Genomic DNA, 16,522 nt, shown 5'->3' with positions numbered 1-16,522 from the left:
CATACACAGCTCTCTGCAGCACCATCATTGGTTGAGTCTGATAAAACAATAGGGAGTTTGCAGAGTAAGAAAGACTAAATTCTGGGAGTATCTTCACTAATAAAAGAGCTTTATCTAAACAAGATGAATGCATGACTGCCTGTCCAGAAGCAACACCAAACCAAGAAGGTCTAAGCTAAGGAGTGATGGGCCCATAAGCAGCCCAGCGGTGAAAGTACCCTGGGTCATGGAAGTCCATGCTCTCAGTGCCAGGGAGCCTCCTGGCTGGGCCTTTAAAAGCTGGGATGAATTAGCAGCACATGTAAGGGCTGGCAATCAATCCTCCTAATGGGCTCCACATTGTTTCTTTCCTCGTTAGCATTCTTTACCCAGTCTATGGCCTCTATGTCCTAAGAAAGATGTCAAGACCTGGAGATGGTTCGGGAGAAAAGCAATAAAAATGATAAAAGGCCAGAGAAAGAGAGGCTGAGAAAATGGGAGTTGAGAATTAGAGGCTGGAAAAGAAAGGGTCATAAGAGACCTAGCCACGACTTTTGCTTGAACAAAAGGTCAGAGGCATCCAGAATCTGGAAGACTCACTCCACACACCGGCTGCATCCAATGAATCTAAAGGGTAGGTATTTTGAAACACCATCTCTTAAAGCTTATTTTTCATTTACATCTAGCTGGTGGTGTGTTTAAATCAAGCAGACATTTGCCTCTGGAAATGGTATTGTTACTGTGGTTTTAGATTTCACTAGGACTAACAATGAGATTCACGAAGTCTAAAATTTTGAAGGGGGGAAAAGGCAAATAGAAAGAGACATCTGAATCCCAAGAAAGGTTAGAGAATCAATTCAGAAGGGTACACACTGAATGGAAGGGGCCAACATTGGACATTGGGTGTTTTGTAAGTCAACTATAGTGGTGGGCTTCTTGCCCAAGCATACATGGATGGCCACAGTGGAAAAAGAGTTATGGTTCTTGCTATAGACCTAATCTAGAATGTCCCTCAGAGTGGTATTAGTGGGGGCGGTGGTATTTTTGACAGGTAGTATGCTTAGAAGGTCTTTAGGTCATTGGCACTACCTTGAAAGGTTTGTACCAACCTGGTCCCCCTTCCCTTTTGTTGTCACTTTTCTTTCTGGCCACAAGGCAAACAATATTATCTCACTGTCTGTTCCTGCTGTGATATGCTACCTCCACACAGGCCTAAGGCAACAGGAACAAGACCGGAGGAGGAACCTCTAACATTACAAGCCAAATTAAGGTGCTTTGATTAATAAGTTGATTATCTTAAAGATTTTATTTAGTAAGATGAGTGTCATGTGTCTCATTGGGTGCTTGCCAAGTAAGCTGAAGAGCGTGGACTCGTGGGGTTGGAGTCAAGCATGATACCCTATGCATAAACATGAGGAACATGAATTATGGGGGGCAAGGAGTCTCTTGTTCGGTTCAGTCAGGTATTTTGCCTCTTACCCCAAATGATTTGACGTTGAGTTCTATGCCCTGGGTTGCACAGTCATTGTAGGAAGTGAAATGCTAACCCTAGAACAATATGCCATAGCAACATAGCTGGGAGAAAAACTGAGAAAGTAATTCTTAGGACACTAGCTATTGTCCATTTAAAGTGCCATTTACTCTTAGCTACACAAAAGGTAACTGACATCATGGTGATCACCCAATGAGCTCTTAACCAGCCTCATGGAAACTGTATGAATACTCCTGGAAAACTAAGTCAGATGACGCCATGCAATAGGGACTTCACTGAGGAGAAGCAGCTGTGGATAGTTATGTACAGTCCTTCCCAGGCATCTCAGAGAGTTCACTTAGCACTTATCTTCACCTCCATTCTGCTTGCCACCTGTGGCCCAGGGAGGCCAAATGACTTGACCCATGGCAGAGCAACCAGATCCAATAGTGTTCCTTTTATTCCAAGGTGAGGGACCGTTGCATCAGCCATCAGCCAGCATACAATGCAACAGATGGCAGGAACTGAGTGAGGGAGCCAGATGTGAGCTAAGGGAGGATGGCTTCAAACTGAAAGCAGGGAGCTCCGGAGAAAGCAAAGACGTGGAGTGAGAAGAAAATTTATTACAGCAATCTAAAAGACTATAGGTAAGAAAGAGGCAGGATAGGCTCACTTGTGATGATATTTCCCCCATCCCACATGCATGAGAGTCAAGAAGAGCATCCAGGTTCTCTAAAGGAACAGTACTGATCACATGAACATATATATATATATATATATATATATATATATATATATATATGTATATGGATTTGTGTGTGTGTGTGTATTAAGTGGCTTTTACAGGCTGTGGTCCAGCTCATCCAACAATAACTATTTACCAACAGAAAGTCCAACAATTCAGTAGTTGTTCAGTACACAGGCTGCATGTCTTAGCTGCTCTTCAGTATATGCCTGAATCCCAAAGAAGTGGGTTCTAATTCCAGTGAAAGAATTGACTTGTTCGTGCCAGTGAGAGCAAGGGGCAAGCAGGCAAAGGGGGAGAGACAAAAAGACCATGTTGCCTGTGTTTTAGTTAACTCTGATGTAGACAAGTTGGCAGCGAAGGATAGCCATCACAACTATGAGGGTAATAGAGATGAAACTTCTAAGGCCCTGACCTCCATGCACACACAGCTGCAGACTCTTGGACTTACTGTGACTGCTTAAGATGCAAGGATCCAGCAATGCAATCTTTGCTGTGGAAGGATGTTACCATCACACTAATAAAACATGGGGGAAATGTAGCGTTGGCTTTGGAAATGGAGTCAATAAGTTTGGATGATACAAATACAGAGAGAAAGCCTTTCCTGCAAAACAGTTCTGATTGGTTCCTAGAGCAGCTTATCTGCCTACCTGTCATCTCCCTCCCACAGGAGCTCTAGCTTTGTATGACGTCATGCCTGCTACTCAAGACATGAGTCAGGTCAGCAACAGCATTGCCCTGTTGCCAGATGACCAAGCTGCAACCTTCCTGTTCTTAAACTCTACGAGGATCTACTTTTCCTTAAAGAGAGATCCTGCCATTTGGAGGTTGACTTAAGAACATGGCCAAAAATTTACCCAGACCCTCTTCATAGTTCCCATAGGAATAGTTAGTTCCCCAGCAGGTAACATGTTATAAAAAGAGTAATCCCTTCCCCCTCTCACCATGAGATTCCCTCCCCCTCCTACACAAACTCTTACCATGACAGTAAGTAAGCTTTTTAAATATACATCACCCAGTCTCAGGTGTTTCTGCAGCACAGAACCTAGGTACTTAGGTAAAGGTCCCTTCTTCTGGGTTCTTCATTCTTGAGTACATGGTCATAGGCCCTTTTGTGGAGCACTTAAAATAATCACCCCCATGTATCCATTATGCTATAACAATGTCTTTCTTCCTGGAAACCCATCTCCTCCTGGAATCTCTTGGGTTCCAGTCAGATAACTCGCTCGAGTGTGAAAAATGTTCCGGAGCATCTGTAGTCTCCTACTATCACAATTAAGGCCCTGATGTAATCCAGAAATTTTTCTGCCTTTCAACTACAACAGATAATTCCCCTTAAAAGCTGCCCTGGAAGCCCTGTTGTTCTCATCCTTATCTCAAAGTTGGAACTTAATCACCATCCGCCTTTCATTGTCTCCTTTTCCATGTATTGATAGCTCCATCAACAGTTGGATAATTTTTAAACTTCTACCAAACCTATAAATGTCTTAAACACTATGTCCACCAAGCATTCTTTTTGGTCAGAAATACTAGCCCAGCTCCCACCTGGGACAATTTTAATACAGCATTTGCCCATGCCTGGGGCAATAAGGACTCCATCTACCATGATCAAGGAGTTGTGCTATCAGCTAACAAGTGAATGTCATATTTTTATTCTTGTTTTAGAATCTGCTTTGGCAACCTTCTGCTGGCACCAATGGCTACTGGTCAAGTCTGACAAGGAAAAAAAAAACACTTTGGGGTAAAGAGTGAAGGCTTTGAGAGATCACAGGAAACCTGTGAGAGTTGTCAGGATTCCCTATAGGGAGCTCAGAGGCTGAATTGTCCTGAATGATATACCATGTCCTACAGCAGTGGTTCTCAGCCTGTTGGTTGCCACCTTTATGAAGATTACATATCAGATATCTTCCATATCAGCTATTTAAATTACTGTTCATAACAGTGGCAAAATTACTGTCATGAAGTAACAATAAAATAATTTATGGTTTGGTGATCACCACATGTATTAAGAGAACCACTGTCCTAGAGACATGGCTGCCAGACCCTAGCACCTCTCCATCTAACATTCTCTATGTGCAGACTGTTACCATGGAGAATATAAGGCCCGAAGTGGGTGAGATAGTCCCTTAAGACCTAAGGACAGAACAATTCTTAGAAAGTAACATTCTGGAATAATCAGCAGGCAGTACCCATAGACCTTGGGCTATGAGCACCTTGATCTTGAAGAGAAATTCAGACAACATGTCACAGCATCTACTCTATCATGTTAGGCAAATAAATAAATAAATAAATAAATAAATAAATAAATAAAAATGTGCATGATTACACATCACAAGGCAAAATTCCATTGGAAACAAAAGTCAAAGAGAGAACCAAAACCACATTTAGCATTAATAATTTGCCCCAAACTGTTATATTAAGTATAAGCCAAAAGCATCACTCAGATTTCTAGAGAGATGGGGGAAATGTAATCTCCCTGTATGCTCAATATTCAGTTCTCAGCCAAGTGTCTCTCCTTGGGACAGCCAGGCCAGTACATCCCCTCTGTAGCCTGACAGAATGTGGGCTTTGCTTCATGAACTGTACAATAACGTCACCATCACACTGATGGGCACTGTGAATGTGTGCATTTCTCAGCAGCCTCTCAGAGGCCACCAGGAGACTCACCCTAAGCCCAGCTCCAAAGGGTAGCAACTAGACCAGCTTAAGAATGTCTACACCTTTATGTAACAAAAGACCAAGAGCATAGGAAACTCTTCCCAGGCAACTCCATCTTCCTTCCACCTTTACAAAGACAAATGTGTGAAAACATTTTTCAGAACACCTGTCTGTCTATGGGTAAGTTCTTAAAAAGTGGGCACACTAATTGCAATAATCTACTGCAGTTTTGAAACATTTGTTCAGCAGTCTTTGAAGACAAAAAAGCAAATCGTTTTCATTTGGTGGAAAAGCTGGTGATAAATTAAGGTTTCTCATGCCCCATAGAAAATGCCTTTTTGTTTTATTTCCAAATCTCTCCCTGTCAACATTCAGGGAGACATATTTATGAAAGAAGCAAAACAGATGATCTGGCTGCGTTGCTGAAAGAGGGCTGCATCTGTCTCCAAGCACCGCAAGCCACTTAGCCACGATAAATCTTCCCAGCCCACAGACATTCAAATGCCAGGATTTTGAGTCTGCTCCCTGAAGAGCTCATTCCCACTACTTACCATAGGTATTCTCAAGGCCTCCAGCATCCCAGAACCCCTGCCTTCTGCTTAGGTTCCTCCTTTCCTCACCTGCTTACTGCAGTTCTTGCTTCAGGATACCAATATACTCATAGTCCCTTGCAATTGGTGAGGTCAAGTTTCTTCTTCTCAGGCGTTACCCTATTAATCTTTTTGCAGATCTTCAAGTTCACATACTTTGTTCTCTTTTAGAGGACTCCTGACCTCCCTCAGGAATGGAAGAATAAATGATGGAATTTAAAATGGGTTCTACTCATCTGCCTTCCTTAATATAATATTACATAAACAGCCCCAGGGACCAACTATGGCCAGTATACATTCTCTGGGAGGCAGCGCCAAGGCCTGCTTGCTATACTTAAGTCAGCCAAAGTACCACTCTCAGGCTGATGTTCTTCTAGGGCCAGATGAGCCAGAAAGTATTGCTAAATCAGAGAGCTCAAGGGTCCCCTACAGAGCTTCTAGGGGGATCAAGGGTTGGGGCCAGAAGGAGTGAGGTTATTGATACAAAGTCATCTTCAAGTTATTTTTATGGAATTCCTCTTTCTAGACTGTTTTAAAAAAATTGCAAATCCTTCCCTTCCAACAAGTTGATGGGGTGAATGGAAAAGCCATCTTCTTGGCCTGGTTCCTACTTTAGCAGTCCAGGAGACAACGATTCAAGCAAAGCTATTTTTATTCAGTGGTAAATCAGAATTCATTTGCTATGGTTGCCATAACAAAGCATCACAGATTGTACAGTTTATTCACAAAAATTTACTGTCTCACAGTTCTGGAAGGCAGAAGTCCAAGATCCAGTTGTTGGTCAAAGTATCAGCAAGGCTGGTTTCTTCTCATACCCTTCACGCAAGTGTTTAGATCTCTGGTTTCCCCATGTCTTCACTTGTCCTCTTCCCCCAATGAATATTTATGTCTACACTGAGGTTGTTGTAAGAGTTCCAGTCATGGGGCAAAAGCACACGCTTCCCCAGGAACCCATCTGAATCTCGTTGCCTCTTCAATAACCTTGTCTCCAAATGGAATGACACTCTTGAGCACTGAGACTCATGCATCAACATATAAGAGGAGAATCAAGCACAGTTAATGCTATAAGAATAAGCAAAACCCCACACCCCAAACACTCTCATGGAGTGCAGAAATGAGACAGGGAAGAGAAGAGAGCACACTGAAGACTGCTGTGTGGGGTTAGTTACTGTTCTCAGCAACTGGAACTCAATCCCACTGGGGAATTGCAAGACAGCAGGTTCATGAACTGTCCAAGAACTGTGCTAATTTCAGAGGAGGGGTATAAGTATTTATGCAATGATTTCATCTCAGAATTTCTGAGGAAGTTTATATATCTTTTATGCAGATGCATGTGTGTCTGCATGTATTTATGTGTACCATACATGTGCAGGAGCCCACAGAGGTCAGAAGAGAATGGGACACCCTATGACTGGAGTTATACATGACTGTGAGCTGCCATGCAGGTGCTAGGAATGAAACCCTGGTCCTCTGCAAGAGCAGTGTTCTTAATCTTTCCAGCCCCAGAACTTAATGTATCGTACATCAAAATCTAAAAAAAAAAAAAAAAAAAAAAAAAAAAAAAAAAAAAAAAAAAAAAAAAAAAAAAAAAAGGAGAGAGAGAGAGAGAGAGAGAGAGAGAGAGAGAGAGAGTGTGTGTTTGGGAAACTGGAGGAAAAGAAAATATTTATCAATCAGTACAGGGATGTCAGAGACTCAAAGGAACCCAATGAATTAGGTTGAAATCAAGAATAGGGATGACAGCTATGCAGGGTGGAAGATCATCACCTCCAGGAACTGAGAGCAATGTGCAGAAAAGAAATGCTACCATTTAATCTGTACATCTTCTGGCCATGTGACAAGGGCAAGTTTCTAGTCCTGTCTGCTACTATTGCCATTTTCTAACATACAATAAAGAATAATAAGTGCATATTGTCAAGGTTCTTAAAGCAACAGGGGAAGATTAGTGCCCTAGAGTCTAAGTTTAGGAAGAAATTAAATTAGCCCTTAAGTCAGTTCATTAGCCGTAGTCGAAACCAAAGGCTGTGTTGTACAATTGCTGTTGCATAATAGTCAATGGCGTTTTCCAACACTTGACAATTTTCTATTAGCCATATAACTTCTTTGTAAACACTGCTAATATACTTTTGAAAATATTACTAAATACTGTATGCTACTCTTCTTTGAAATCACATCTAGCATGTCTTCTGGTTTTAGGAACTCCCACGACATTTTGATTTCTCATTCTGAGTCGCAAGCATAAGTCTGCAGGGTACTTGGGGATACTAGTTGATGGCTATGACCTGGACCACTAGACCACTGGCCAGTGGCCTGCCTTGTGGGTAAGTTTAGACTTGTCTAGGAGGCAGGCAAAAGGGTCCAAGCAGAGCATTCACAGGGAGAAACCTAGAAACTTAAGGGATCTTTGTGGAGAATGGCAAGTCATTGTCAGCATGAATCCCAAGTGCCTTAGACAGTGCTTGGCCTTGTGCATGAAGACAACAGTAGATAGTGCTCCCCAGTGGCCAGGTGTGGCTGACATGTTTTCTCATGCAGTTTTCCTTAGATTTGTTTTGAGACAGGATATCAAGACAACGAGAATGATAGGGACCTCCATGTGGACCACCCTATGAAGTAAGTGACTTTATTGCCCCTTGGGAAATCAGCAACCCTAATGCCTTCATTTGTTCTGCTTGCCCTTGCTTCTTGCCACAGCTCAGTCAACATGATCATGGATGTCCTCTGCTTACCTTAGAGGGGCTTCCCTTCCCCATCACAGTTATGATCATGCTGGCAGTTTTATCACCTGTGATGGTAAACACTGTCAAGTTGACCTGATTTTAAATTACCTAGGAGACAAACTTCTGGCATAACTCTAAGGGGGTTTCTTAAGTGGGTTAACTGCTGTGGGAAATCCATCATAACTCCATAGGTGGAGCTGAAGACTAAGTAAAGAGGAGAAAGTGAGCGGAGCATAAGCCGCCATTGCATTCTGCTAGCTGACTGTGGATGCAATGTGTCCAGCAGTCTCGTGCTCCTGCTACTGTGGCTTCCCCCTTTCCCACCATGAAGGATGGACTGTAATTCCTCAAACTGTAAGCCAAAACAAAGCTCTCCTCTGTTAAGTTGCTTTTGATTTGCCATTTAGCCACAGAAATGAGAAAAACAACTGAAACACAGTTATCCAAATCTTAATTATACTTAGTCCTGAGACTCACACATCACTCCAATCAGGAGACAGAAATTTGAAGACAGACCAGAAGACAGTGAGAAAATGGGTAGATTTAGCACAGGAGGAAATGATCTTTAAAAAAACAAAAACAAACAAACAAAAAAAAAACCAAACAAACTATGAGGCAGTGACGAGTGAGCGGCTGTAAATGTATAACAGGGAAACTGAGGAAGGGCTAAAGTCCAAACTCCGAGGTGTTGTGGCAGCTGACTGGATGATGAAGATTCCTCTAGATGCTCAAACTGGAGCTGCTCCACAAGCACTGGATAAGAACAACCCTCAGAGGCTGAAGGATATGCTCAGAAGAGTCAGAGGGCCCGGGCTCTCACAGGGAGACTAGGCAAAGCTTGATAAGAAATAGATATGTCTGATTAGAAGAGATAAGGTCAATTGGCTTGGCTAGGTTGGCAAATAGCAATAGTCTCCTGCCCTCTGAATACAAGGCTATGGCATAAGCCACCAAATGCCTACCACACACATATACACACCACACACACACACACACACACACACACACACACACACACACACACACATTCACATTCTGAAGTGCAGGAGCCAAAAAAAAAAAAAAAAAAAAAAAAAAAACAGCACAAATGTAGTGATAGAACAAGAAAGAGATAATAACCCCAAGATCTGTAGTTTCAAGAGCTTACAGGACCCTCTACTGAACACGGTGGTCTCTATAAAAGATGGCCATCCACATGCACATTTAGGGAAAATAAGTCTAAGAATACCATAGTTAGGAAACTGAGAGGATTAATACCTTTAAAGCTGACCATCCTAAAATTTCAGGTTTTCCCCATAAAATTATTACCTAATACTGGAGTTTAGTTGCTACTGGTTACTTAAACATCCATGAGCACATACATGAAATGGATCTTTAAATTTTTTTAAGTCAGTGGATTAACACCCTAAAACTCTGACTTCCATCTCATCCCCAGAATGGGTTTTCTGGGGTGGGAACCAAGAACCAATAAGTGCAGAGCTCGGCCTTGCCCCTCTGTTCCAGTGGTCAGGCATGCTTTTGAGACATGTGATATATATGATTCTCTTGCCAGTCTCTGCTCCCTTTTTTCATTCTGTGGTTATCCATCTTTGGGTACTGCATGAAATACAGATTCAAGGTCATTTCTGCTGGTATCACCCTCTCACTCCTCTAAGGGTATCAGGGCTGTAAAGGGGCATTAACTCAGAACAAACAGATCTTTAATGCTGTGTTCATGCTAACCTGACAGTCACATGTACATGCAGATTCCTTTCCACAACATAGAGTACAAGTGTGTCAATATAAAATACATAGGAAAGTACCACTATTTGGCCCTTTTATCCCTCATTAAAGCCATAGAACCCCACACTCCAAATCTAGTCTGCGATGGGAACTGTATATATCATGAAAGATGTCTCTTCAAAGAAGAGTTTGGCTTAAACACTGGTTCTTCAATGGCTGTGGCATATTTAGAAGTTCATGTTCTCTGCATAGAGTTGAAATTAAAAAATAACAGAAAGGCTGGGCGGTGGTGGCGCACACCTTTAATCCCAGCACTTGGGAGGCAGAGGCAGGCGGATTTCTGAGTTCGAGGCCAGCCTGGTCTACAGAGTGAGTTCCAGGACAGCCAGGGCTACATAGAGAAACCCTGTCTCAGAAAACACACACACACACACACACACACACACACACACACACAGAAATCTGAGTTTTCTCGGGTATCACCTCTCTATTCCAGTTCCTATAGGTCTGTCTCTGCCTATCTCTATCTCTCCATAGCACCTTGCCCATGTCTCAAGTAAACCAGGAATGGAGTTATGAACTTAAGATCTTTGTATCTGCTTTCTCTGAGAAAAACTTAAGAGACTCTAAGTCACATCTTTATTTGAAATTCAGGCTAGGCTTCAAATGCTTGATTGACGAGAGTTGAAACGAACATAAAACCCAAGAATGACTTAAAACACACAAGACAAGCTGCAGCAGTCCTGAGTGGTAATTGCCAGTCCCTGGAGTATTTGGTTTGGTATGGCTTAGTATTTTTGCCTTTTTCCACGTGGTTCTAACATGGCTGCAAGAAACCCCAGTACTGGATTCATACATGTTGCTCAAAAAAGGACAGGAAAATAAAACCTCCTTGTTGTGGTGTGTTCAGAAGATCTCTTCCCACTCACTGAGTTTTCATGACCTCATCTATTACTAAGGCACCCTCACCTACACCCCTATCTCTGGACAAGAATGTGGCACCATTGTAACTAGTGGAGTGACGATGACTAATGCCCCAGACTTAGGCACGATGGCCCATGAGTGTCTGTTACTAAGAATGAGTGAGTGATAAGAGGCAGTACACAAAGTGCAACACTCAGCTAAGTCCATTTTGTCAAGGCTATCACACTGTTAAAGGTATGTTCTATATGGAAAGAACATTCCCAATGCAGAGCCACTACGTGCATGAAATACCACTGTTGGAAAAGAAGGGGGCCTTTTAAGCAGCCCATTGGAGGACCTAGCATGTCACAAAGAACAGCCCAAAGAAGGATTACTAACTGGGAGCCATTTTCCGTATCCTAAAAAATAATTCTCAATTCTCCAGGACTTCCCAGTGATTACCAGTGCGGCAGAGACATGGATGAGAGCAGTCTGAATGGGAGCTTCCACAGCACCGCTCTCTCCTAGCTGTTTAAAATTGCGCTATTTATTATGCACATGCCACAGACGCTTACAAATATCAATGCATTTTGTCGGCATGCTAGACAGAGGAGGTTGTTTGAAAGAGGTATATGTGTATGGGGGTGCACATGTATGGAGGTATAGAGGCCAGAGGTCAAGCTAGACTTCTCTTTCTCTGATGCTGTCCACCTTGTTTCTTGAGGCTTGTTTTCTCACTGCATACAGCTCCCAAATTAGGCTGTGTGAGCCAGCCAGTAAGTGTGAGGTCTACCTGTGTGTTCACCTCCTCAGCACTGGAGTAATAAGTGAAGGCCACCACATCCAGCTTTTACATGGGTTCAGAGATCCTTACATTTACACAACCAACTCCCTACCGAGTTAACCCTTGAAACCCAGAAGCATTGTTTTTAAAGATCTTTTCAAAATATCTCATTTTGGTTCCATCTTCCTTTCTAGCCACTTTTTAAAATAATTTTTATTCACTTTACATTCTGATTGAAGCCCCCCTTCCTCCTCTCAGATTGCACCCATTTTTAAGTCCATCTGAGGCCCTCAAACTCTATAATGTCAATGCAAGAAAAAAAGAAAACAGAAAAAGAAAACCCCAACAGCAATTAGTTGATGGGGAAAAACAAGAGTTGGCATCATTCTATTCAAGGAAAGAAACAAGACAGCCTTATAATGAGGTTGTGCTGGTCTCAATTGAATGGCCAACATGCACTAAGCTGTATCTACATACGCAGGTATAGAGCTAGCTACAATTTGCACACTCAGCACTTTTCCACCATAACACAGGCTATGTTCTTCTTATGAATAACCACTGATGTGTCTCTTCGTGTCTCCTAGGAATCCTAAAGAGGGTAAGAGAAACCCCAACAAAACAAAAACCAAAGCAAACAAGATTAGACCCAAAGAACCGATAACTGTCTTATGGTTATCTCTAGAAAGGTGCGTGGCATTTATGGACCATGATAAAAGGCTAGTAGCCTCCCATACTTCATGCAGGGCCATAAGAAGCCAGTGGTGATGTGATAACTAGTCTCCCACAATAACCTGCATTTGAACCCAATACATGAAGAAGAGCTTGCACGCACAGGGCCATAGGGTGGGGTTCACTATGACTAGCTGCAGGTGGTTACACTGTATAACACAGCAGGGCTTCATGAGATGAACAGGACACTTCATGTGGTCTAAAAGTTGGAGCACAGATCAGGTAGGAGTGCCAGCAACTTGTATGGAACAGGCCCCGAGGAAGACAGCCATGAGAGCAGGGCAGATGAGTTCTGTGCAGTAATGGTCTTTGCAAGTCTTTCAGAGGATGTAGTAGTTCTTCTTGGAAACAGGCTTCTTTCTCTATTTCTCTTGGAAAACTTTACACACTGTCTCATACTGTTGGGTCATGATGACCCGGGACAGACAACAGGACAACCTCACGCCAATCAACTGGGAAAATGTGACTGTAAACAGCATTCCAATGATGATGGCCATGTTTGCCTCCCAGAAACCTACCATCAGATCATAGCAGCCCCTATGGTTAACTTTGGTGGCAGCTGCGGTCAGATTGTGTAGATCCTGGGGATTGCAGTCGGTTTCATCCTTACAGCAACTCTGGGGAATACCATGATTCAGGAAGTAGGGGTTGTCGTTCCAGTCTGTGTAGTTCTTCACACCACAGCACATCAGAATATACTGCACCTGGTCCACTGCCTGGCTCTTCCTGTCGTTACTGTTATAATTCTGTATAGCATTGGTATAAATCTTCAGGAATCTGTTCTTGATCTCATGGTGAAGCAAAAGCCCTGAAACACTAGCAACAAGCTCAGTCAGGAACACCAGTAACAGAAACAGCGAGTACAGCTTCAGCATCCGTGGGCTTCCTCGGCATGCAGCAAGGCATCCAAATAAACCAAAAATGATAATCACAGTACCAGCTCCAATGAGCACACCCGGAATATCTGTGACAAGAAGAGAGAGATACATGCCCAGAGTAAGCTTTCCCCAGACTCCAAAAACCAACAAGATAACCCCAGTGCTACAAAAGCCAAAGCAGTAGATGAGGAGGAAGATTTTGAGACAGGCTGCCACAAACTGGGTCTCCATTCTCCTCAGTGCAACAATACCGCTCCCAGAGAGAGAAAAAGCCGGGTTTCCAAGTTTGCTTTTTCTATCAAATCCTTGCTGTAGGTTTGCTTAATTCCCCTGAGACTAGAGTCACTGACCTCGGCTAGTCTGGATGGCAAAGAAAGACTCCAGGGAATGAGGTTCTTGCTTCCTGTGTTTGGAGGACTGCTTTGCAGTAGATAGGCTTCCTTCTGGGAGGTGGATTCAGTGGAAGGCTAGGCCCCCCGATTTCTTCCCCATTCGCCTTATTCCTCTACCATCCGGTCTTTCCTGTCACTGTCCCTCATTGGCGCTGTTTACTAGCATTTCCCCTTCATTTCTGGATTGCTGTTCTTCTCTCAAGCCCTGGCCCACCTGTAGTGTGGGGGATGGCATTGATGTTCCTTTTCCCCAAAAGGATATAGGTGTTAGCCCTTTTCATTGTCCCGCCCTGACATGTCACAGGTTGTCAAGCTCTGGCCCTCTTGCAGCTGACCATCTATTTACATTGTGACATAATGAGGAACCCTGTGATCACCACACATAGGTGCTGGCAGAGACAAAGCAACTAAGAGGAAAAGCAAGGCTTTTGATGACAGCAAGCAAACACCTAAGCTCTATGTCCCAGTTTTGACTGGTACAGGTTAAAGACAGTCAAAAGTTTTTATCTCTCTTTTGTAAGCTGTCTTAAATTAGATGATGACAGACACAACAATTTGGAACTCATGAAGACGTGCCGTAAAAGATCTGGTAGATTTTTGCAACCTCTAATCTGGAGAGGCCAGCTGCATGAGGAATTCCATTTACCCTGGACTTTCATACTGTCAGGAAGCACAAAATACAGGGAGTAGGAAGTCTGAGCAGGTACAGGTGCAAAAAGTGAACTTTGACATCCCATCCTCCCCCACCCCCCTAAAAATGTGCTTTCAAGAAAATCAGTGGGATCCAAAAGATACCCAGCACTAAGCTACAAGACAAGTGACCTCAGTAACCTCCAGGCATTTGAACCAACCAAGCTAGAACCCAGTCACAGTGGCACAAAGAATAACTGAATTTCTGACCCACAACCTCCTGGGCTTACAGAACAACAGGTGTTGTCCACAGCTAAGCTTTGGGTATGAATTTTGCTGCAGTAGATAGGTAGCCCAAGGAACACTGGGAAAATCCCCCATCCTTTTCTTTTCTGTTCTTTTCTTATTTTAGAACATTCGTTTCCTCAAATACAGATGGACCATAGATTGTATCTCTGTTACTGTCGTAAGTTATTTCAGATGCCCCTCAGAAAAACCTTAGCACAGGGTAGGTAGGGACCTATAGTAAAAATATATTCTAGGCAGTCACATGTTGCACTCCTAATTAAGAACAGCTGAAGGTACCTGGTAAGCCTTCTTATGTCCTTAGTAAGAATCCTGAAGTTACTCATAACTGTCTCTTGGACTCCTGAGCACAAGCCCAGGTGAGGATCAGCAGAGCTGTTCTTGCTGAACTTAAAAGAGGGATTAACTGTTTGACTTGCTCAATGGTGATAGCCATAGAAGCCTAAGAGGTAAGGAAGATAAGAACATGCCCCCAAACTGGTAACATCTACAGCTTTGAACCCCACACTATTGGAGACTGTGATAGCTAATATTGTTAGTTTTTTTGGACTAACTTTTTCAACATTTGGTCACATGTTGATATAGGTGTTTTCTGCATGTATTTTTAAACATGATTGATGTTCACATGAGTAAACTCTATTTGTAATAGACTACCTTCCACAGTATGAGTGTGGATTACACAAAGGACAAGTCTCTCCTGAGCAGGAGGAATTGGCACATGGGCTGTAACATCAACTCTTCCCTAAGTCTCTGGGCTGTAAACTTTAGGTCTCCCATGGAGGCCTTGGGTCATTTCTACGTGAAGTGCTTCAGGATCAACTCTCTGGCCTCAAGTTATCTCCCAGACTAAACGGTATTTGTGTTGGAGATGACTTGTCATTTTCTTGTTTAGGAGGAAAATTGTGGATAACCATAATTTTGTTCTTATAAAATAATAAGCCAGATACAAGAGGGAATGAGCAGAGTTTGTCAGAGGGGCAGGAGAAATGCAGAAAAGGCCTCTAGCTCCCTTGTGCACACGACAAAGCCTGGAAGGTCATACAGTGTTCTATACATTACAACAGAAACCAAAAATAAGGTAGCAATGAGGGAGGTTGCCCGACCTTTTTGAATGGGCAATGGAAAAAAAAAAAAAAAAAACATAGACTAAAGACAGGGAAAATAGAGTTTTGCATCTAAACAAAAATGACTGAGACTATGACACATCATGGGGATCACTAAGGGGTTACTGTGGGACTTTTCGGGGAGCTTAAAATTTCATTTTTAAATTTTTTATTGCCACATATGCCCCTCATGTGAATGACTGATTGAAGGTGATCACAGAGCTTCCCGCTGCACTGAGAAGTTAAAGGACTAGCACTGGCTTCTTGAAGAAATGAAGTGCTCCTCGGGATTCCTGCTTCAGGGAAATGATTACAGTAGTGTTAGGGGGAAATGGTGTCTTTGTAGTAGCCTATGTCCAATAATTTATAGGATAGACACAAATAAAAAAGTTCAAGATGGGAAGATAATAATCACAAAGTATTGCCATGTTGGGTGTCATTGACAGAACTATCCTTTCTTATGGTCACGTGTGAAATCCAGACCTGAGACATTATTCGTTTACTACTTTTCTGTTTGTCTCTCTTGACCTCTATTCTCCAAAGTCCTACAGTAAGTCAGATCCCTCTTCCTCTCTCTCATACTTACAAAATGACTTCAGCTACTGCCCAGCTAGGGCTGACCGCTACAGTGTAGCCTTGCAATGCACTTGAATGTCCCAGGGCACATCAACAATTCAACAAATCGCTCTTCTACTTGCTCTGACTTCCCCCCTGTATTTCTCATGTCCACACTTGCATTTCCAGTCAGCAGCCCAGAAAACTGGTACTTGCCCTTTCTTCTCGCCTGTAACAACCAATCGGTTACAGACTGTGGCAGCCATTCCTCCCCCAACCAAGTCTTACAGCCCACTCCATCCTGTCCATCTCACTGTGGCTGCCTTGATTCAGCTCTTCAGTACAGTCTGCCAAGAT

At 42.9% G+C, this 16,522-nt stretch overlaps 1 pseudogene; it reads right to left on the bottom strand.

Moving 5' to 3' along the window:
- Window positions 1-12,526: 12,526 nt before the first annotated feature.
- Window positions 12,527-13,553, bottom strand: LOC117724818 (tetraspanin-7 pseudogene; annotated as a pseudogene).
- Window positions 13,554-16,522: the final 2,969 nt, after the last annotated feature.

The sequence above is a fragment of the Arvicanthis niloticus genome, chromosome 1 (assembly GCF_011762505.2).
Source record: "Arvicanthis niloticus isolate mArvNil1 chromosome 1, mArvNil1.pat.X, whole genome shotgun sequence".
NCBI lineage: Eukaryota > Metazoa > Chordata > Mammalia > Rodentia > Muridae > Arvicanthis > Arvicanthis niloticus.
Note: the sequence above shows the minus strand (reverse complement) of the source record. Positions and strands in the feature narration are given on the sequence as shown.